Source organism: Rhipicephalus microplus, chromosome 4 (genome assembly GCF_043290135.1).
Source record: "Rhipicephalus microplus isolate Deutch F79 chromosome 4, USDA_Rmic, whole genome shotgun sequence".
In the NCBI taxonomy this organism is placed as follows: domain Eukaryota; kingdom Metazoa; phylum Arthropoda; class Arachnida; order Ixodida; family Ixodidae; genus Rhipicephalus; species Rhipicephalus microplus.
In genome coordinates this window covers 204593529-204614155 of record NC_134703.1, presented here as the reverse complement: position 1 = coordinate 204614155, position 20627 = coordinate 204593529, and the positions used below count along the sequence as shown (strand labels likewise).

Here is a 20627-nt window from a genome sequence, read left to right as displayed (position 1 = left end):
TTTTTTCTTTGCGCTGATTGCTTTGGAAAAATGTTCTGATGGTGGTGAGAGTGGAACACGACTGTCTCCATGGCGCAGTTGGCTAGCGCGTTTGGCAGTTAACCCAAGGTTTGGAGGTTCGAGCCCTCCCGAGAGCGGTGTGTCTCTTTTTTTTTCTTTGCGCTGATAGCTTTGGAGAAATGTTCTGACGGTGGTGAGAGTGGAGCGCGACTGTCTCCCTGGCACATTTGGCTAGCGCGATCGGCTGTTAACTGAAAGGTTGGAGGTTCCAGCCCTCCCGGGAGCAGTGTGTCGCTTCTTTTCTTTGCGCTGACAGCTTTGGAGAAACGTTCTGACGGTGGTGAGAGTGGAGCACGACTGTCTCCATGGCGCAATTGGCTAGCGCGTTCGGCTGTTAACCGAAAGGTTTGAAAGGTTTCACCAACAAGCCCACATCGCCACACTTGTCGAAAGGTTGGAGGTTCGAGCACTCCCGGGAGAGCTGTGTCGCTTTTTTTGCGGTGACAGCTATGGAGAAATGTTCCGACGTGGTGGGAGTGGAGCAAGACTGTCTCCGTGGCGCATTTGGCTAGCGCAATTGGCGGTTAACCGAAAGGTTGGAGGTTCGAGCCCGCTCGAGAGAGGTGTGTCACTTTTTTTCTTTGCGCTGATACCTTTGGAGAAATGCTCTAACCGTGGTGAGAGTTGAGCACGACTGTCTCCGTGGCGCAATTGGCTAGCGCGTTCGGCTGTTAACCGAAAGGTTGGAGGTTCGAACCCTCCTGGAAGTGAAGTGTCGCTTTTTTGTTCGCCCTGATAGCTTCAGAGAAATGTTCTGACCGTGGTGAGAGTGAGAGTGACTGTCTCCGTGGCGCAATTGGCTAGCACATTCGGCTGGTAACCAAAAGGTTGGGGGTTCGAGCCCTCCCGTGAGCGGTGTGTCTCTTTTTTTTCTTCGCACTGAAAACTTTGGAGAAATGGTCTGACCGTGGTGACAGTGGAGCACGGGTGTCTCCGTGGCGCTATTGGCTAGCGCAATCGCCTCTTAACCGAAAGGTTTGATGTTTGAGCCTTCCGGGGGCCGGGTGACGCTTTTTTTCTACGCGCAAATAACTTTGGAGAAATGTTCTGACTGTGGTGAGAGTGGGGCACGATTGTCTCCTTGATGCATTTGGCTAGCGCGATCGGCTGTTTACCAAAAGGTTGGAGGTTCGAACCCTCCCATGAGCGGCGTGTCTCTTTTTTTCTTTGCGCTGATACCTTTGGAAAAATGTTCTGAGGGTGGTGAGATTGGAGCACGACCACCTGCGTGACGCAATTGGCTAGCGCGTTAGGCTGTTAACCAAAAGGTTGGAGGTTCGAGCCCTCCCGAGTGCGGTGTGTCTCTTTTTTTTTCTTTGCGCTGATAGCTTTGGAGAAATGTTCTGAGGGTGGTGAGAGTGGAGCGCGATTGTCTCCGAAGCACATTTGGCTAGCGCGATCGGCTGTTAACTGAAAGGTTAGAGGTTCCAGCCCTCCTGGGAACAGTGTTTCGCTTTTTTTTGCGCTGATAGCTTTGGAGAAACGTTCTGACGGTGGTGAGAGTGGAGCACGGCTGTCTCCATGGCGCAAATGGCTAGCGCGTTCGGCTGTTAACCGAAAGGTTTGAAAGGTTTCACCAACAAGCCCACATCGCCACACTTGTCGAAAGGTTGGAGGTTCGAGCACTCCCGGGAGAGCTATGTCGCTTTTTTTGCGGTGACAGCTATGAATAAATGTTCCGACGGTGGTGAGAGTGTAGCACGACTGTCTCCGTGGTGCATTTGGCTAGCGCAATTGGCGGTTAACCGAAAGGTTGGAGGTTCGAGCCCTCTCGGGAGCGGTGTGTCTCTTTTTTTCGCCCTAATAGCTTTGGAGAAATGTTCTGACCGTGGTGAGAGTGAGAATGACTGTCTCCGTGGCGCAATCTGCCAGCGCGTCGGCTGTTAGGCAAAAGATTGGAGGTTCGAGCCCTCCCGGGAGCAGTGTGTCGCTTTTTTTCTTTGCGCTGATACCTTTGGGGAAATGTTCTGACGGTGGTGAGAGTGGAGCACGACTGTCTCCGTGCCCAAGCGACTAGCGCGATTGGCTGTTAACCGAAAAGTTGGAGGTTGAAGCCCTGCCGGGAGCGGCGTTTCGCTTTTTTTGCGCTGACAGCTAAGGAGAAATGTTCCGACAGTGGTGAGAGTGGAGCAAGACTGTCTCCGTGCGCAATAGACTAGCGCGATCGGCTGTTAACCGAAAGGTTGGAGGTTTGAGCCCTCCCGGGAGTGGTGTGTCGCTTTTTTTTTGCGCTGATAGCTTTGGAGAAACGTTCTGACGGTGGTGAGAGTGGAGCACGACTGTCTCCGTGGCGCAATTGACTAGCGCGTTGGGCTGTTAACCAAAAGGTAGGAGGTTCAAACCCTCCCATGAGCGGTGTGTCTCTTATTTTCTTTGCGCTGATACCTTCTGAAAAATGTTCTGAGGGTGGTGAGAATCGAGCACGACCACCTGCGTGACGCAATTGGCTAGCGCGTTAGGCTGTTAACCAAAAGGTTGGAGATTCGAGCCCTCCCGAGTGCGGTGTGTCTCTTTTTTTTCTTTGCGCTGATAGCTTTGGAGAAATGTTCTGACGGTGGTGAGAGTGGAGCGCGATTGTCTCCTTGGTGCATTTGGCTAGCGCGATCGGCTGTTTACCAAAAGGTTGGAGGTTCGAACCCTCCCATGAGCGGCGTGTCTCTTTTTTTCTTTGCGCTGATACCTTTGAAAAAATGTTCTGAGGGTGGTGAGAGTGGAGCACGACTACCTCCGTGACGCAATTGGCTAGCGCGTTCGGCTGTTAACTAAAAAGGTGGAGGTTCGAGCGCTCCCGTGAGTGGTGTGTCTCTTTTTTTTCTTCGCGCTGGTAACTTTGGAGGAATGGTCTGACTGTGGTGAGAGTGGAGCACGGGTGTCTCCGTGGCGCTATTGGCTAGCGCGATCGGCTGTTAACCGAAAGGTTGGAGGTTTGAGCCCTCCCGGGAGCAGTGTGTCGCTTTTTTCCTTTGCGCTGATAGCTTTGGAGAAACGTTCTGATGGTGGTGAGAGTGGAGCAGGACTGTCTCCATGGCGCAATTGGCTAGCGCGTTTGGCTGTTAACCGAAAGCTTTGAAACGTTTCACCAACAAGCTCACATCGCCACTCTTGTCGAAAGGTTGGAGGTTCGAACACTCCCGGAAAAGCTGTTTCGCTTTTTTTTGCGGTGACAGCTATGGAGAAATGTTCCGACGGTGGGGAGAGTGGAGCACAACTGTCTCCGTGGCGCATTTGGCAAGCGCAATCGGCGGTTTACCGAAAAGTTTGAGGTTCGAGCCCTCCCGGGAGCGGCGTGTCACTTTTTTTCTTTGCGCTGATACCTTTGGAGAAATGCTTTAAGCGTGGTGAGAATGGAGCACGACTGTCTCCGTGGCGCCATTGCTAGCGCGGTTGGCTGTTAACCGAAAGGCTGGATGTTCGAACCCTCCTGGGAGCAGTGTGTCGCTTTATTTGTTCGCCCTGATAGCTTTGGAGAAATGTTCTGACTGGGTAGAGAGTGAGAATGACTGTCTCCATAGCGCAGTTGGCTAGCGCGTTCGGCTGTTAACCGAAAGGTTTGAGGCTCGAGCCCTCCCGCGAACGGTGTGTCGCTTTTTCTTATTTGCGCTGACACCTTTAGGGAAATTTTCTGACGGTGGTGAGAGTGGAGCACGACTGTCTCCGTGCGCAATTGACTAGCGCGATTGGCTGTTAACCGAAAGGTTGGAGGTTTGAGCACTCCCGGGAGTGGTGTATCGTTTTTTTCTTTGCGCTGATACATTTGAGGAAGGGTATGACCATGGTAAGAGTAGCGCACGACTGTCTCCTTGGCACAATTGGCTAGCGCGATCGGCTGTTAACCAAAAGGTGGGAGGTTCGAGCACTCCCATGAGTGGTCTGTCGCTTTTTTTCTTTGTGCTGATAGCTTTGGAGAAATGTTCTGACAGTGGTGAGACTGGAGCATGACTATCTCTGTGGCGCAATTGGCTAGCGTGTTGGGCTGTTAACCAGAAGGTTGGAGGTTCGATAGCTTTGGAGAAATGTTCTCTCGGTGGTGAGAGTGGAGCACTACTATCTCCGTGGCGCAATCGGTCAGCGTTTTCGGCTCTTAACCAGAACGTTGGAGGTTCGAGCCCTCCTGAGAGCGGTGTGTCTCTTTCTGTCTTCGTTGTGATAGCTTTGGAGAAATGTTCTGACCGTGGTGAGAGTCAGAATGACTGTCGCCGTAGTGAAATTGGCTAGCGCGTTCGGCTGTTAACCGAAAGGTTCGAGGTTCGAGCCCACCTGGGAGCCGTGTGTCGCTTTTTTTTCTTTGTGCTGATAGCTTTGGACAAATGTTCTGATCGCGGTGAGAGTGGAGCACGGCTGTCTCCGTGGCGCTATTGTCTAGCGCGATCGGCTGTTAACCGAAAGGTTGGAGGTTCTAGCCCTCGTGGGAGCGGTGTGTCGTTTTTTGAGCTGATAGCTTTGGGGAAATGTTCTGACGGTGGTGAGAGTGGAGCACGAGTTTCTCCGTGGCAGAGTTGGCTAGCGCGTTTGGCTGTTACCCGAAAAGTTGGATGTTGAGCCCTCCCGGTAGAGGTGTGTCGCTTTTTTCTTTGCGCTGACAGCTATAAATGTTTCGAAGGTGGTGAGAGTGGAGCACGACTGTCTCCGTGGTGCATTCTGCTAGAGCGATGGGCTGTTTACCGAAAAGTTGGAGGTTGGAGCCCTCCCGGGAGCGGCGTTTCGCATTTTCTATGCGCCGACAGCTTTGGAGAAATGTTCTGATCGTGGTGAGAGTGGAGCACGGCTGTCTCCGTGGCGCTATTGTCTAGCGCGATCGGCTGTTAACCGAAAGGTTGGAGGTTTGAGCACTCCCGGGAGCGGTGTGTCGCTTTTTTTCTTTTCGCTGATAGCTTTGGAAAAATGTTCTGGTGGTGGTGAGAGTGGAACACGACTGTCTCCATGGCACAATTGGCTAGCGCGTTTGGCAGTTAACCCAAGGTTTGGAGGTTCGAGCCCTCCCGGGAGCGGTGTTTCGCTTTTTTTCTTTGCGCTGATAGCTATGGAGAAATGTTTCGACGGTGGTGAGAGTGGAGCACGACTGTCTCCGTGGTGCATTTGGCTAGCGCGATCAGCTGTTTACCGAAAGGTTGGAGGTTAGAACCCTCCCATGAGCAGTGTGTCTCTTATTTTCTTTGCGCTGATACTTTTGGAAAAATGTTCTGAGGGTGGTGAGAATGGAGCACGACCACCTGCGTGACGCAATTGGCTAGCGCGTTAGGCTGTTAACCAAAAGGTTGGAGGTTCGAGCCCTCCCGAGTGCGGTGTGTCTCTTTTTTTTTCTTTGCGCTGATAGCTTTGGAGAAATGTTCTGACGGTGGTGAGAGTGGAGCGCGACTGTCTCCGAAGCACATTTGGCTAGCGCGATCGGCTGTTAAGTGAAAGGTTAGAGGTTCCAGCCCTCCCGGGAGCAGTGTTTCGCTTTTTTTTGCGCTGATAGCTTTGGAGAAACGTTCTGACGGTGGTGAGAGTGGAGCACGGCTGTCTCCATGGCGCAATTGGCTAGCGCTTTCGGCTGTTAACCGAACGGTTTGAAAGGTTTCACCAACAAGCCCACATCGCCACACTTGTCGAAAGGTTGGAGGTTCGAGCACTCCCGGCAGAGCTGTGTCGCTTTTTTGGCGGTGACAGCTATGGAGAAATGTTCCGACGGTGGTGAGAGTGTAGCTCGACTGTCTCCGTGGTGCATTTGGCTAGCGCAATTGGCGGTTAACCGAAAGGTTGGAGGTTCGAGCCCTCTCGGGAGTGGTGTGTCTATTTTTTTCGCCCTGATAGCTTTGGAGAAATGTTCTGACCGTGGTGAGAGTGAGTATGACTGTCTCCGTAGCGCAATTGGCTTGCGCGTTCAGCTGTTAACCGAAAGGTTTGAGGTTCGAGCCCTCCCGGGAGCGGTGTGTCTCTTTTTTTCGCCCTGGTAGCTTTGGAGAAATGTTCTGACCATGGTGACAGTGAGAACGACTGTCTCCGTAGCGGATTCGGCTAGCGCATTCGGCTGTTAACGGAAAGGTTTGAGGTTCGAGCCCTCCCGGGAACGGTGTGTCGCTTTTTATTATTTGCACTGATACCTTTGGGGAAATGTTCTGATGGTGGTGAGAGTGGAGAACGACTGTCTCCGTGCCCAAGCGACTAGCGCGATTGGCTGTTAACCGAAAAGTTGGAGGTTGAAGCCCTCTCGGGAGCGGCGTTTCGCTTTTTTTGCGCTGACAGCTAAGGAGAAATGTTCCGACAGTGGTGAGAGTGGAGCACGACTGTCTCCGTGGCGCATTAGGCTAGCGCAATTGGCGGCTAACCGAAAGGTTGGAGGTTCGAGCCCTCTCGATAGCGGTGTGTCACTTTTTTTCTTTGCGCTGATACCTTTGGAGAAATGCTCTAACCGTGGTGAGAGTTGAGCACGACTGTCTCCGTGGCACAATTGGCTAGCGCGTTCGGCTGTTAACCGAAAGGTTGGAGGTTCGAGCCCTCCCGGGAGCGGTGTGTCTCTTTTTTCGCCCTGATAGCTTTGAAGAAATGTTCTGACCGTGGTGAGAGTGAAAATGACTGTCTCCGTAGCGCAATCAGCTAGCGCGTTCGGCTGTTAAGGGAAAGGTTTGAGGTTCGAGCGCTCCCGGGAACGGTGTGTCGCTTTTTATTATTTGCGCTGATACCTTTGGGGAAATGTTCTGACGGTGGTGAGAGTGGAGCACGACTGTCTCCGTGCGCAATTGACTAGCGCGATTGGCTGTTAACCGAAAGGTTGGAGGATTGAGCCCTCCCGGGAGCGGTGTATCGCTTTTTTTCTTTGCGCTGATACCTTTGAGGAATGTTATGACCATGGTAAGAGTAGTGCACGACTGTCTCCTTGGCACAATTGGCTAGCGCGATCGGCTGTTAAGCAAAAATTTTGGAGGTTCGAGCCCTCCCTGGAGTGGTGTGTCGCTTTTTTTTCTTTGCGCTGATATCTTTAGAGAAATGTTCTGACGGTGGTGAGAGTGGAGCACGACTCTCTCCGTGGCGCAATTGGCTAGCACATTTGGCGTTTAACCAAAAGGTTGGAGGTTCGAGCCCTCCCGAAAACGGTGTGTCTGTTTTTTTTATCTTCGCGCTGATAGCTTTGGAAAAATGGTCTGACAGTGTTGAGAGTGGAGCTCGGGTGTCTCCGTGGCACATTTGGCTGGCGCGATCGGCTGTTAACTGAAACGTTAGAGGTTCCAGCCGTCCCGGGAGCAGTGTGTCGCTTTTTTCTTTGCGATGATAGCTTTGGAAAAACGTTCTGGTGGTGGTGAGAGTGGAACACGACTGTCTCCATGGCACAATTGGCTAGCGCGTTTGGCAGTTAACCCAAGGTTTGGAGGTTCGAGCCCTCCCGGGAGCGGTGTTTCGCTTTTTTTCTTTGCGCTGATAGCTATGGAGAAATGTTTCGACGGTGGTGAGAGTGGAGCACGACTGTCTCCGTGGTGCACTTGGCTAGCGCGATCAGCTGTTTACCGAAAGGTTGGAGGTTAGAACCCTCCCATGAGCGGTGTGTCTCTTATTTTCTTTGCGCTGATACTTTTGGAAAAATGTTCTGAGGGTGGTGAGAATGGAGCACGACCACCTGCGTGACGCAATTGGCTAGCACATTCGGCTGTCAACCAAAACGTTGGAGGTTCGAGCCCTCCCGAGAGCGGTGTGTCTCTTTTCTTTTCTTCATGCTGATAGCTTTGGAGAAATGGTCTGACCGTGGTGAGAGTGGAGCACGGCTGTCTTCCTGGCGCTATTGGCTAGCGCTATCGGCTGTTCACCGATATGTGGGAGGTTCGAGCCCTCCCGGGTGCGGTGTTTCGTTTTTTTTATTTGCGCTGATAGCTTTGGGGAAATGTTCTGACGGTGGTGAGAGATGAGCACGAGTTTCTTCGTGGCAGAGTTGGCTAGCGCGTTTGGCTGTTAAACGAAATGTTGGATGTTTGAGCCCTCCCGGTAGAGGTGTGTCGATATTTTCTTTGCGCTTACAGCTATGGATAAATATTTCGGCGGTGGTGAGAGTGGAGCACTACTGTCTCCGTGGGGCATTTGGCTAGCGCGACGGCTGTTTACCGAAAGGTTGGAGGTTGGAGCCCTCCCGGGAGCGGCGTTTCGCTTTTTTCTTTACGCTTACAACTATGTAGAAATGTTCCGACAGTGGTGAGAGTGGAGCAAGACTGTCTCCGTGCGCAATAGACTAGCGCGATCGGCTGTTAATCGAAAGGTTGGAGGTTTGAGCCCTCCCGGGAGCGGTGTGTCGCTTTTTTTCTTTGCGCTGATAGCATTGGCAAAATGTTCTGATGGTGGTGAGAGTGGAACGCGACTGTCTCCATGGCGTAATTGGCTAGCGCATTTGGCTGTTAACCCAAGGTTTGGAGGTTCGAGCCGTCCCGGGAGCGGTGTGTCGCTTTTTTTCTTTGCGCTGATAGCTATGGAGAAATGTTTTGACGGTGGTGAGAGTGGAGCACGACTGTCTCCGTGATGCATTTGGCTAGCGCGATCGGCTGTTAACCGAAAGGTAGGAGCTTCGAACCCTCCTGGGAGCGAAGTGTCGCTTTTTTGTTCGCCCTGATAGCTTTGGAGAAATGTTCTGACCATGGTGAGAGTGAGAATGACTGTCTCCGTAGCGCAATTGGCTAGCGCGTTCGGCTGTTAACCGAAAGGTTTGAGGTTCGAGCCCTCCCGGGAACGGTGTGTCGCTTTTTTTTATTTGCGCTGATACCTTTGGGGAAATGTTCTGACGGTGGTGTGAGTGGAGGACGACTGTCTCCGTGCGCGATTGACTAGCGCGATTTGCTGTTAACCGAAAGGTTGGAGGTGTGAGCCCTCCCGGGAGCGGTGTAGCGCTTTTTTCTTTGCGCTGATACCTTTGAGGAATGTTATGACCATGGTAAGAGTTGTGCACGACTGCCTCCTTGGCACAATTGCCTAGTGCGATCGGCTGTTAACCAAAAGGTTGAAGGTTCGAATCCTCCCGAGAGCGGTGTGTCTCTTTTTTTTCACCCTGATAGATTTGGAGAAATTTTCTGACCGGGGTGAGAGTGAGAATGACTGTCTCCGTAGCGCAATTGGCTTGCGCGTTCGGCTGTTAAACGAAAGGCTTGAGGTTCGAGCCCTCCCGGGAGCGGTGTGTCTCTTTTTTTTTGCCCTGATAGCTTTGAAGAAATGTTCTGACCGTGGTAAGAGTGAAAATGACTGTCTCCGTAGCGCAATCGGCTAGCGCGTTCGGCTGTTAAGGGAAAGGTTTGACGTTCGAGCGCCCCCGAGAACGGTGTGTCGCTTTTTATTATTTGCGCTGATATTTTTGGGGAAATGTTCTGACGATGGTGAGAGTGGAGCACGACTGTCTCCGTGCGCAATTGACTAGCGCGATTGGCTGTTAACCGAAAGGTTAGAGGAATGAGCCCTCCCGGGAGCGGTGTATCGCTTTTTTTCTTTGCGCTGATACCTTTGAGGAATGTTATGACCATGGTAAGAGTAGTGCACGACTGTCTCCTTGGCACAATTGGCTAGCGCGATCGGCTGTTAACCAAAAGGTTGGAGGTTCGAGCACTCCCATGAGCGGTGTGTCGCTTTTTTTTGTTTGCGCTGATAGCTTTGGAGAAATTTTCTGACAGTGGTGAGAGTGAAGCACAACTATCTCCGTGGCGCAATTGGCTAGCACATTCGGCTGTTAACCGAAAGGTTAGAGTTTCGAACCCTCCTGAGAGCGGTGTGTCTCTTTTTTTTCGCCCTGATAGCTTTGGAGAAATTTTCTGACCGTGGTGAGAGTGAGAATGACTGTCTCCGTAGCGCAATTGACTTGCGCGTTCGGCTGTTAACCAAAAAGTTTGAGGTTCGAGCCCTCCCGGGAACAGTGTGTCGCTTTTTTATTTGCGCTGATAGCTTTTGGGAAATATTCTGACGGTGGTGAGAGTGGAGCACGACTTTCTCCGTGCGCAATTGACTAGCGCGATCGGCTGTTAACCGAAAGGTTGGAGGTTTGAGCCCTCCCGGAAGTGGTGTGTCGCTTTTTTCTTTGCGCTGATACCTTTGAGGAATGTTATGATCGTGGTGAGAGTAGAGCATGACTGTCTCCTTGGCGCAATTGGCTAGCGCGATTGGCTGTTAAGCAAAAATTTTGGAGGTTCGAGCCCTCCCTGAAGCGGTGTGTCGCTTTTTTTTCTTTGCGCTGATAGCTTTGGAGAAATGTTCTGACGGTGGTGAGAGTGGAACACGACTCTCTCCGTGGCGCAATTGGCTAGGACATTTGGCGTTTAAACAAAAGGTTGGAGGTTCGAGCCCTCCCGAAAGCGGTGTGTCTGTTTTTTTTTCTTCGCGCTGATAGCTTTGGAAAAAAGGTCTGACCGTGGTGAGAGTGGAGCTTGGGTGTCTCCGTGGCGCTATTGGCTAGCGCGATCGGCTGTTAACCGAAAGGTTGAAGGTTTGAGCCCTCCCGGAAGCGGTGTGTCGTTTTTTTTATTTGCGCTGATAGCTTTGGGGAAATGTTTTGACGGTGGTGAGAGTGGAGCACGAGTTTCTCCGCGGCACAGTTGGCTAGCGCGTTTGGCTGTTAAACAAAAAGTTGGAGGTTCGAGCCCTCCGGGGGGCGGTGTGTCTCTTTTTTTTCTTCGCGCTGATAGCTTTGAAGGATTGATCTGACCGTGGTTAGAGTGGAGCACGGGTGTCTCCGTGGCGCTATTGGCTAGCGCAATCGGCTGTTAACTGAAAGGTTAGAGGTTCCAGCCCTCCCGGGAGCAGTGTGTCGCTTTTTTTCTTTGCGATGATAGCTTTGGAGAAACGTTCTGACGGTGGTGAGAGTGGAGCACGACTGTCTCCACGGCGCAATTGGCTAGCGCGTTCGGCTGTTAACCGAAAGGTTTGAAAGGTTTCACCAACAAGCCCACATCGCCACTCTTGTCGAAAGGTTGGAGGTTCGAGCACTGCCGGGAAAGCTGTGTCGCTTTTTTTGCGGTGCCAGCTATGGAAAAATGTTCCGACGGTGGTGAGAGTGGAGCACCACTATCTCGGTGGCGTAATTGGCTAGCACATTCGGCTGTCAACCAAAAGGTTGGAGGTTCGAGCCCTCCCGAGAGCGTTGTGTCTCTTTTCTTTTCTTCATGCTGATAGCTTTGGAGAAATGGTCTGACCGTGGTGAGAGTGGAGCACGGCTGTCTCCGTGGCGCTATTGGCTAGCGCGATCGGCTGTTCACCAAAATTTCGGAGGTTTGAGCCCTCCCGGGAGCGGTGTTTCGTTTTTTTTATTTGCGCTGATAGCTTTGGGGAAATGTTCTGACGGTGGTGAGAGATGAGCACGAGTTTCTCCGTGGCAGAGTTGGCTAGCGCGTTTGGCTGTTAAACGAAATATTGGATGTTCGAGCCCTCCCGGTAGAGGTGTGTCGCTATTTTCTTTGCGCTGACAGCTATGGATAAATGTTTCGGCGGTGGTGAGAGTGGAGCAGTACTGTCTCCGTGGGGCATTTGGCTAGCGCGACGGCTGTTTACCGAAAGGTTGGAGGTTGGAGCCCTCCCGGGAGCGGCGTTTCGCTTTTTTCTTTACGCTTACAACTATGGAGAAATGTTCCGACAGTGGTGAGAGTGGAGCAAGACTGTCTCCGTGTGGAATAGACTAGCGCGATCGGCTGTTAACCGAAAGGTTGGAGGTTTGAGCCCTCCCGGGAGTGGTGTGTCGCTTTTTTTCTTTGCGCTGATAGCATTGGCAAAATGTTCTGATGGTGGTGAGAGTGGAACACGACTGTCTCCATGGCGTAATTGGCTAGCGCGTTTGGCTGTTGACCCAAGGTTTGGAGGTTCGAGCCGTCCCGGGAGCGGTGTGTGCTTTTTTTCTTTGCGCTGATAGCTATGGAGAAATGTTTCGACGGTGGTGAGAGTGGAGCACGACTGTCTCCGTGGTGCAGTTGGCTAGCGCGATCGGCTGTTTACCGAAAGGTTGGAGGTTGGAGCCCTCGCGGGAGCGGCGTTTCGCTTTTTTCTTTGCTCTGATAGCTTTGGAGAAATGTCCTGACGGTAGTGAGAGTGGAGCACGACTGTCTCCATGGCGCAATTGGCTAGCGCGTTCGGCTGTTAACCGAAAGGTTTGAAAGGTTTCACCAACAAGCCCACATCTCCACTCTTGTCAAAAGGTTGGAGGTTCGAGCACTCCCGGGAGGGTTTTGTCGCTTTTTTTGCGGTGACAGCTATGAAGAAATGTTCCGACGGTGGTGAGAGTGGAGCACGACTGTCTCCTTAGCGCATTTGGCTAGCGCAATCAGCGGTTAACCGAAAGGTTGGAGGTTCCAGCCCTCTCGGGAGCGGTGTGTCACTTTTTTTCTTTGCGCTGATACCTTTGGAGAAATGCTCTAACCGTGGTGAGAGTTGAGCGCGACTGTCTCCGTGGCGCAATTGGCTAGCACGTTCGGCTGTTAACCGAAAGGTTGGACGTTCGAACCCTCCTGGGAGCGAAGTGTCGCTTTTTTGTTCGCCCTGATAGCTTTGGAGAAATGTTCTGATCGTGGTGAGAGTGAGAATGTCTGTCTCCGTAGCGCAATTGGCTAGCGCGTTCGGCTGTTAACCGAAAGGTTTGAGGTTCGAGCCCTCCCGGGAACGGTGTGTCGCTTTTTTTTTTATTTGCGCTAATACCTTTGGGGAAATGTTCTGACTGTGGTGAGAGTGGAGGACGACTGTCTCCGTGCGCAATTGACTAGCGCGATTTGCTGTTAACCGAAAGGTTGGAGGTGTGAGCCCTCCCGGGAGCGGTGTAGCGCTTTTTTCTTTGCGCTGATACCTTTGAGGAATGTTATGACCATGGTAAGAGTTGTGCACGACTGCCTCCTTGGCACAATCGCCTAGTGCGATCGGCTGTTAACCAAAAGGTTGGAGGTTCGAGCACTCCCATGAGCGGTGTGTCGCTTTTTTTTCTTTGCGCTGATAGCTTTGGAGAAATTTTCTGACAGTGGTGAGAGTGAAGCACGACTACCTCCGTGGCGCAATTGGCTACCACGTTCGGCTGTTAACCGAAAGGTTGGAGGTTCGAGCCCTCCCGGGAACGGTGTGTCGCTTTTTTTTGCTTTGTGCAGATAGCTTTGGAGAAATGTTCTGAGCGTGGTGAGAGTGAGAATGACTGTCTCCGTAGCGCAATTGTCTAGCGCGTTCGGCTGTTAACCGAAAGGTTGGAGGTTTGAGCCCTCCCGGGAGTGGTGTGTCGCTTTTTTTCTTTGCGCTGATAGCATTGGAAAAATGTTCTGATGGTGGTGAGAGTGGAACACGACTGTCTCCATGGCGTAATTGGCTAGCGCGTTTGGCTGTTGACCCAAGGTTTGGAGGTTCGAGCCGTCCCGGGAGCGGTGTGTGCTTTTTTTCTTTGCGCTGATAGCTATGGAGAAATGTTTCGACGGTGGTGAGAGTGGAGCACGACTGTCTCCGTGGTGCAGTTGGCTAGCGCGATCGCCTGTTAACCGAAAGGTTGGATGTTCGAGCCCTCCCGGGAGAGGTGTGTCGCTTTTTTTTTGCACTGACAGCTATGGAGAAATATTTCGACAGTGGTGAGAGTGGAGCAAGACTGTCTCTGTGCGCAATTGACTAACGCGATTGGCTGTTGACCAAAAGTTTGGAGGTTCGAGCCCTCCCATGGGCGGTGTGTCGCTTTTTTTTCTTTGCGCTGACAGCTATGGAGAAATGTTTTGACAGTGGTGAGAGTGGAGCAACACTGTCTCTGTGCGCAATTGACTAGCGCAATTGGCTCTTAACCAAAAGTTTGGAGGTTCGAGCCCTCCCTTGAGCGGTGTGTCGCTTTTTTTCTTTGCGCTGATAGCTTTGGAGAAATGTTCTGACGGTGGTGAGAGTGGAGCACGACTATCTCCGTGGCGCAATTGGCTAGCACATCCGGCTGTTAACCAAAAGGTTGGAGGTTCGAGCCCTCCCGAGAGTGGTGTGTCTCTTTTTTTCTTCATGCTGATAGCTTTGGAGAAATGGTCTGACCGTGGTGAGAGTGGAGCATGGCTGTCTCCGTGGGGCATTTGGCTAGCGCGACGGCTGTTTACCGAAAGGTTGGAGGTTGGAGTCCTCCCGGGAGCGGCGTTGCGCTTTTTTCTTTACGCTTACAACTATGGAGAAATGTTCCGACAGTGGTGAGAGTGGAGCAAGACTGTCTCCGTGCGCACTCGACTAGCGCAATCGGCTGTTAACCGAAAGGTTGGAGGTTTGAGCCCTCCCGGGAGCGGTGTGTCGCTTTTTTTCTTTGCGCTGATAGCATTGGCAAAATGCTCTGATGGTGGTGAGAGTGGAACGCGACTGTCTCCATGGCGTAATTGGCTAGCGCATTTGGCTGTTAACCCAAGGTTTGGAGGTTCGAGCCGTCCCGGGAGCGGTGTGTCGCTTTTTTTCTTTGCGCTGATAGCTATGGAGAAATGTTTTGACGGTGGTGAGAGTGGAGCACGACTGTCTCCGTGATGCATTTGGCTAGCGCGATCGGCTGTTAACCGAAAGGTAGGAGCTTCGAACCCTCCTGGGAGCGAAGTGTCGCTTTTTTGTTCGCCCTGATAGCTTTGGAGAAATGTTCTGACCATGGTGAGAGTGAGAATGACTGTCTCCGTAGCGCAATTGGCTAGCGCGTTCGGCTGTTAACCGAAAGGTTTGAGGTTCGAGCCCTCCCGGGAAAGGTGTGTCGCTTTTTTTTATTTGCGCTGATACCTTTGGGGAAATGTTCTGACGGTGGTGTGAGTGGAGGACGACTGTCTCCGTGCGCGATTGACTAGCGCGATTTGCTGTTAACCGAAAGGTTGGAGGTGTGAGCCCTCCCGGGAGCGGTGTAGCGCTTTTTTCTTTGCGCTGATACCTTTGAGGAATGTTATGACCATGGTAAGAGTTGTGCACGACTGCCTCCTTGGCACAATTGCCTAGTGCGATCGGCTGTTAACCAAAAGGTTGAAGGTTCGATTCCTCCCGAGAGCGGTGTGTCTCTTTTTTTTCACCCTGATAGATTTGGAGAAATTTTCTGACCGGGGTGAGAGTGAGAATGACTGTCTCCGTAGCGCAATTGGCTTGCGCGTTCGGCTGTTAAACGAAAGGCTTGAGGTTCGAGCCCTCCCGGGAGCGGTGTGTCTCTTTTTTTTTGCCCTGATAGCTTTGAAGAAATGTTCTGACCGTGGTAAGAGTGAAAATGACTGTCTCCGTAGCGCAATCGGCTAGCGCGTTCGGCTGTTAAGGGAAAGGTTTGACGTTCGAGCGCCCCCGAGAACGGTGTGTCGCTTTTTATTATTTGCGCTGATATTTTTGGGGAAATGTTCTGACGATGGTGAGAGTGGAGCACGACTGTCTCCGTGCGCAATTGACTAGCGCGATTGGCTGTTAACCGAAAGGTTAGAGGAATGAGCCCTCCCGGGAGCGGTGTATCGCTTTTTTTCTTTGCGCTGATACCTTTGAGGAATGTTATGACCATGGTAAGAGTAGTGCACGACTGTCTCCTTGGCACAATTGGCTAGCGCGATCGGCTGTTAACCAAAAGGTTGGAGGTTCGAGCACTCCCATGAGCGGTGTGTCGCTTTTTTTTGTTTGCGCTGATAGCTTTGGAGAAATTTTCTGACAGTGGTGAGAGTGAAGCACAACTATCTCCGTGGCGCAATTGGCTAGCACATTCGGCTGTTAACCGAAAGGTTAGAGTTTCGAACCCTCCTGAGAGCGGTGTGTCTCTTTTTTTTCGCCCTGATAGCTTTGGAGAAATTTTCTGACCGTGGTGAGAGTGAGAATGACTGTCTCCGTAGCGCAATTGACTTGCGCGTTCGGCTGTTAACCAAAAAGTTTGAGGTTCGAGCCCTCCCGGGAACAGTGTGTCGCTTTTTTATTTGCGCTGATAGCTTTTGGGAAATATTCTGACGGTGGTGAGAGTGGAGCACGACTTTCTCCGTGCGCAATTGACTAGCGCGATCGGCTGTTAACCGAAAGGTTGGAGGTTTGAGCCCTCCCGGAAGTGGTGTGTCGCTTTTTTCTTTGCGCTGATACCTTTGAGGAATGTTATGATCGTGGTGAGAGTAGAGCATGACTGTCTCCTTGGCGCAATTGGCTAGCGCGATTGGCTGTTAAGCAAAAATTTTGGAGGTTCGAGCCCTCCCTGAAGCGGTGTGTCGCTTTTTTTTCTTTGCGCTGATAGCTTTGGAGAAATGTTCTGACGGTGGTGAGAGTGGAACACGACTCTCTCCGTGGCGCAATTGGCTAGGACATTTGGCGTTTAAACAAAAGGTTGGAGGTTCGAGCCCTCCCGAAAGCGGTGTGTCTGTTTTTTTTTCTTCGCGCTGATAGCTTTGGAAAAAAGGTCTGACCGTGGTGAGAGTGGAGCTTGGGTGTCTCCGTGGCGCTATTGGCTAGCGCGATCGGCTGTTAACCGAAAGGTTGAAGGTTTGAGCCCTCCCGGAAGCGGTGTGTCGTTTTTTTTATTTGCGCTGATAGCTTTGGGGAAATGTTTTGACGGTGGTGAGAGTGGAGCACGAGTTTCTCCGCGGCACAGTTGGCTAGCGCGTTTGGCTGTTAAACAAAAAGTTGGAGGTTCGAGCCCTCCGGGGGGCGGTGTGTCTCTTTTTTTTCTTCGCGCTGATAGCTTTGAAGGATTGATCTGACCGTGGTTAGAGTGGAGCACGGGTGTCTCCGTGGCGCTATTGGCTAGCGCAATCGGCTGTTAACTGAAAGGTTAGAGGTTCCAGCCCTCCCGGGAGCAGTGTGTCGCTTTTTTCTTTGCGATGATAGCTTTGGAGAAACGTTCTGACGGTGGTGAGAGTGGAGCACGACTGTCTCCACGGCGAATTGGCTAGCGCGTTCGGCTGTTAACCGAAAGGTTTGAAAGGTTTCACCAACAAGCCCACATCGCCACTCTTGTCGAAAGGTTGGAGGTTCGAGCACTGCCGGGAAAGCTGTGTCGCTTTTTTTGCGGTGCCAGCTATGGAAAAATGTTCCGACGGTGGTGAGAGTGGAGCACCACTATCTCGGTGGCGTAATTGGCTAGCACATTCGGCTGTCAACCAAAAGGTTGGAGGTTCGAGCCCTCCCGAGAGCGTTGTGTCTCTTTTCTTTTCTTCATGCTGATAGCTTTGGAGAAATGGTCTGACCGTGGTGAGAGTGGAGCACGGCTGTCTCCGTGGCGCTATTGGCTAGCGCGATCGGCTGTTCACCAAAATTTCGGAGGTTTGAGCCCTCCCGGGAGCGGTGTTTCGTTTTTTTTATTTGCGCTGATAGCTTTGGGGAAATGTTCTGACGGTGGTGAGAGATGAGCACGAGTTTCTCCGTGGCAGAGTTGGCTAGCGCGTTTGGCTGTTAAACGAAATATTGGATGTTCGAGCCCTCCCGGTAGAGGTGTGTCGCTATTTTCTTTGCGCTGACAGCTATGGATAAATGTTTCGGCGGTGGTGAGAGTGGAGCAGTACTGTCTCCGTGGGGCATTTGGCTAGCGCGACGGCTGTTTACCGAAAGGTTGGAGATTGGAGCCCTCCCGGGAGCGGTGTGTCGCTTTTTTTCTTTGCGCTGATAGCATTGGCAAAATGTTCTGATGGTGGTGAGAGTGGAACACGACTGTCTCCATGGCGTAATTGGCTAGCGCGTTTGGCTGTTGACCCAAGGTTTGGAGGTTCGAGCCGTCCCGGGAGCGGTGTGTCGCTTTTTTTCTTTGCGCTGATAGCTATGGAGAAACTTTTCGACGGTGGTGAGAGTGGAGCACGACTGTCTCCGTGGTGCATTTGGCTAGCGCGATCGGCTGTTTACCGAAAGGTTGGAGGTTGGAGCCCTCGCGGGAGCGGCGTTTCGCTTTTTTCTTTGCTCAGATAGCTTTGGAGAAATGTCCTGACGGTAGTGAGAGTGGAGCACGACTGTCTCCATGGCGCAATTGGCTAGCGCGTTCGGCTGTTAACCGAAAGGTTTGAAAGGTTTCACCAACAAGCCCACATCTCCACTCTTGTCAAAAGGTTGGAGGTTCGAGCACTCCCGGGAGGGTTTTGTCGCTTTTTTTGTGGTGACAGCTATGAAGAAATGTTCCGACGGTGGTGAGAGTGGAGCACGACTGTCTCTTTAGCGCATTTGGCTAGCGCAATCAGCGGTTAACCGAAAGGTTGGAGGTTCCAGCCCTCTCGGGAGCGGTGTGTCACTTTTTTTCTTTGCGCTGATACCTTTGGAGAAATGCTCTAACCGTGGTGAGAGTTGAGCACGACTGTCTCCGTGGCGCAATTGGCTAGCACGTTCGGCTGTTAACCGAAAGGTTGGACGTTCGAACCCTCCTGGGAGCGAAGTGTCGCTTTTTTGTTCGCCCTGATAGCTTTGGAGAAATGTTCTGACCGTGGTGAGAGTGAGAATGTCTGTCTCCGTAGCGCAATTGGCTAGCGCGTTCGGCTGTTAACCGAAAGGTTTGAGGTTCGAGCCCTCCCGGGAACGGTGTGTCGCTTTTTTTTATTTGCGCTAATACCTTTGGGGAAATGTTCTGACGGTGGTGAGAGTGGAGGACGACTGTCTCCGTGCGCAATTGACTAGCGCGATTTGCTGTTAACCGAAAGGTTGGAGGTGTGAGCCCTCCCGGGAGCAGTGTAGCGCTTTTTTCTTTGCGCTGATACCTTTGAGGAATGTTATGACCATGGTAAGAGTTGTGCACGACTGCCTCCTTGGCACAATCGCCTAGTGCGATCGGCTGTTAACCAAAAGATTGGAGGTTCGAGCACTCCCAAGAGCGGTGTGTCGCTTTTTTTTCTTTGCGCTGATAGCTCTGGAGAAATTTTCTGACAGTGGTGAGAGTGAAGCACGACTACCTCCGTGGCGCAATTGGCTACCACGTTCGGCTGTTAACCGAAAGGTTGGAGGTTCGAGCCCTCCCGTGAACGGTGTGTCGTTTTTTTTTGCTTTGTGCAGATAGCTTTGGAGAAATGTTCTGAGCGTGGTGAGAGTGAGAATGACTGTCTCCGTAGCGCAATTGTCTAGCGCGTTCGGCTGTTAACCGAAAGGTTTGAGGATCGAGCCCTCCCGGAAACAGTGTGTCGCTTTTTTTGCTTTGTGCAGATAGCTTCGGAGAAATATTCTGACGGTGGTTAGAGTGCAGCACGACTGTCTCCGTGGCGCTATTGGCTAGCGCAATCGCCTGTTAACCGAAAGGTGGGATGTTCGAGCCCTCCCGGGAGAGGTGTGTCGCTTTTTTTTTTGCACTGACAGCTATGGAGAAATATTTCGACAGTGGTGAGAGTGGAGCACGAATATCTCCGTGGCGCAATTGGCCAGTGCGTTCGGCTGTTAACCAAAACGTTGGAGGTTCGAGCCGTCCCGGGAGAGGTGTGTCGCTTTTTTCTTTGCGCTGACAGCTACGAAGAAATGTTCCGACGGTGGTGAGAGTGGAGCACGACTGTCTCTGTGGCGCATTTGACTAGCGCAATCGGCTGTTTACCGAAAGGTTTGAGGTTCGAGCCCTCCCGGGAGCGGTGTGTCACTTTTTTTCTTTGCGCTGATACATTTGCAGAAAAGCTCTGACCGTGCTGAGAGTGGAGCATGACTATCTCCGTGGCGCAATCAACTAGCGTGTTCGGCTGTTAACCGAAAGGTTTGAGGTTCGAGCCCTCCCGAGAGCGGTGTGTCTCTTTTTTTTCTTCGCGCTGATAGCTTTGGAGAAATGTTCTCACCGTGGTGAGAGATGAGCACGACTGTCTCCGTGGCGCAATTGACTAGCGCGATTGGCTGTTAACCAAAAGTTTGGATGTTCGAGCCCTCCCATGAGCGGTGTGTCGCTTTTTTTTCTTTGCGCTGATAGCTTTGGAGAAGTGCTCTGACGGTGTTGAGAGTGGAGCACGACTATCTCCGTGACGCAATTGGCTAGCACATTCGGCTGTTAACCTAAAGGTTGGAGGTTCGAGCCCTCCCGAGAGCTATGTGTCTTTTTTCTTTTCTTCATGCTGATAGCTTTGGAGAAATGGTCTGAGCGTGGTGAGAGTGGAGCACGGTTGTCTCCGTGGCGCTATTGGCTAGCGCGATCGGCTGTTCACCGAAAGGTTTGAGGTTCGAGCCCTCCCGGGAGCGGTGTGTCGTTTTTTTTATTTGCGCTGATAGCTTTGGGGAAATGTTCTGATGGTGGTGAAAGGGGAGCACGAGTTTCTCCGTGGCAGAGTTGGCTAGCGCGTTTGGCTGTTAAACGAAAGGTTGGATGTTCGAGCCCTCCCGGTAGAGGTGTGTCGCTTTTTTCTTTGCGCTGACAGCTAAGGAGAAATGTTTCGGCGGTGGTGAGAGTGGAGCACGACTGTCTCCGTGGGGCATTTGGCTAGCGCGATCGGCTGTTTACCGAAAGGATGGAGGTTGGAGCCCTCCAATGAGCGGTGTGTCACTTTTTTTTCTTTGCACTGATACCTTTGGATAAATGTTCTGACCGTGGTGAGAGTGGAGTACGACTGTCTCTGTGGCGCAATTGGCTAGCGCGATCGGCTGTTAACCAAAAGGTTGGAGGTTCGAGCCCTCCCAGAAGCGGTGTATCGCTTTATTTTCATTGCGCTGATAGCTTTGGAGAAATGTTTTGACGGTGGTGAGAGTGGAGCGCGAGTTTCTCCGTGGGGCATTTGGCTAGCACGTTAGGCTGTTAACCAAAAGGTTGA

General features: G+C 51.9%; 5 non-coding genes across 5 annotated transcripts; all 5 read left to right on the top strand.

Moving 5' to 3' along the window:
- Positions 1 to 693: 693 nt before the first annotated feature.
- TRNAN-GUU (transfer RNA asparagine (anticodon GUU)) lies at positions 694 to 770 on the top strand. The gene has a single exon. It is a non-coding gene; the product is annotated as a tRNA-Asn (tRNA).
- Positions 771 to 6475: 5705 nt separating this feature from the next.
- Positions 6476 to 6549, top strand: TRNAN-GUU (transfer RNA asparagine (anticodon GUU)). The gene has a single exon. It is a non-coding gene; the product is annotated as a tRNA-Asn (tRNA).
- Positions 6550 to 8674: 2125 nt separating this feature from the next.
- Positions 8675 to 8748, top strand: TRNAN-GUU (transfer RNA asparagine (anticodon GUU)). The gene has a single exon. It is a non-coding gene; the product is annotated as a tRNA-Asn (tRNA).
- A 3820-nt stretch (positions 8749 to 12568) lies between these two features.
- TRNAN-GUU (transfer RNA asparagine (anticodon GUU)) lies at positions 12569 to 12642 on the top strand. The gene has a single exon. It is a non-coding gene; the product is annotated as a tRNA-Asn (tRNA).
- A 5725-nt stretch (positions 12643 to 18367) lies between these two features.
- TRNAN-GUU (transfer RNA asparagine (anticodon GUU)) lies at positions 18368 to 18441 on the top strand. The gene has a single exon. It is a non-coding gene; the product is annotated as a tRNA-Asn (tRNA).
- Positions 18442 to 20627: the final 2186 nt, after the last annotated feature.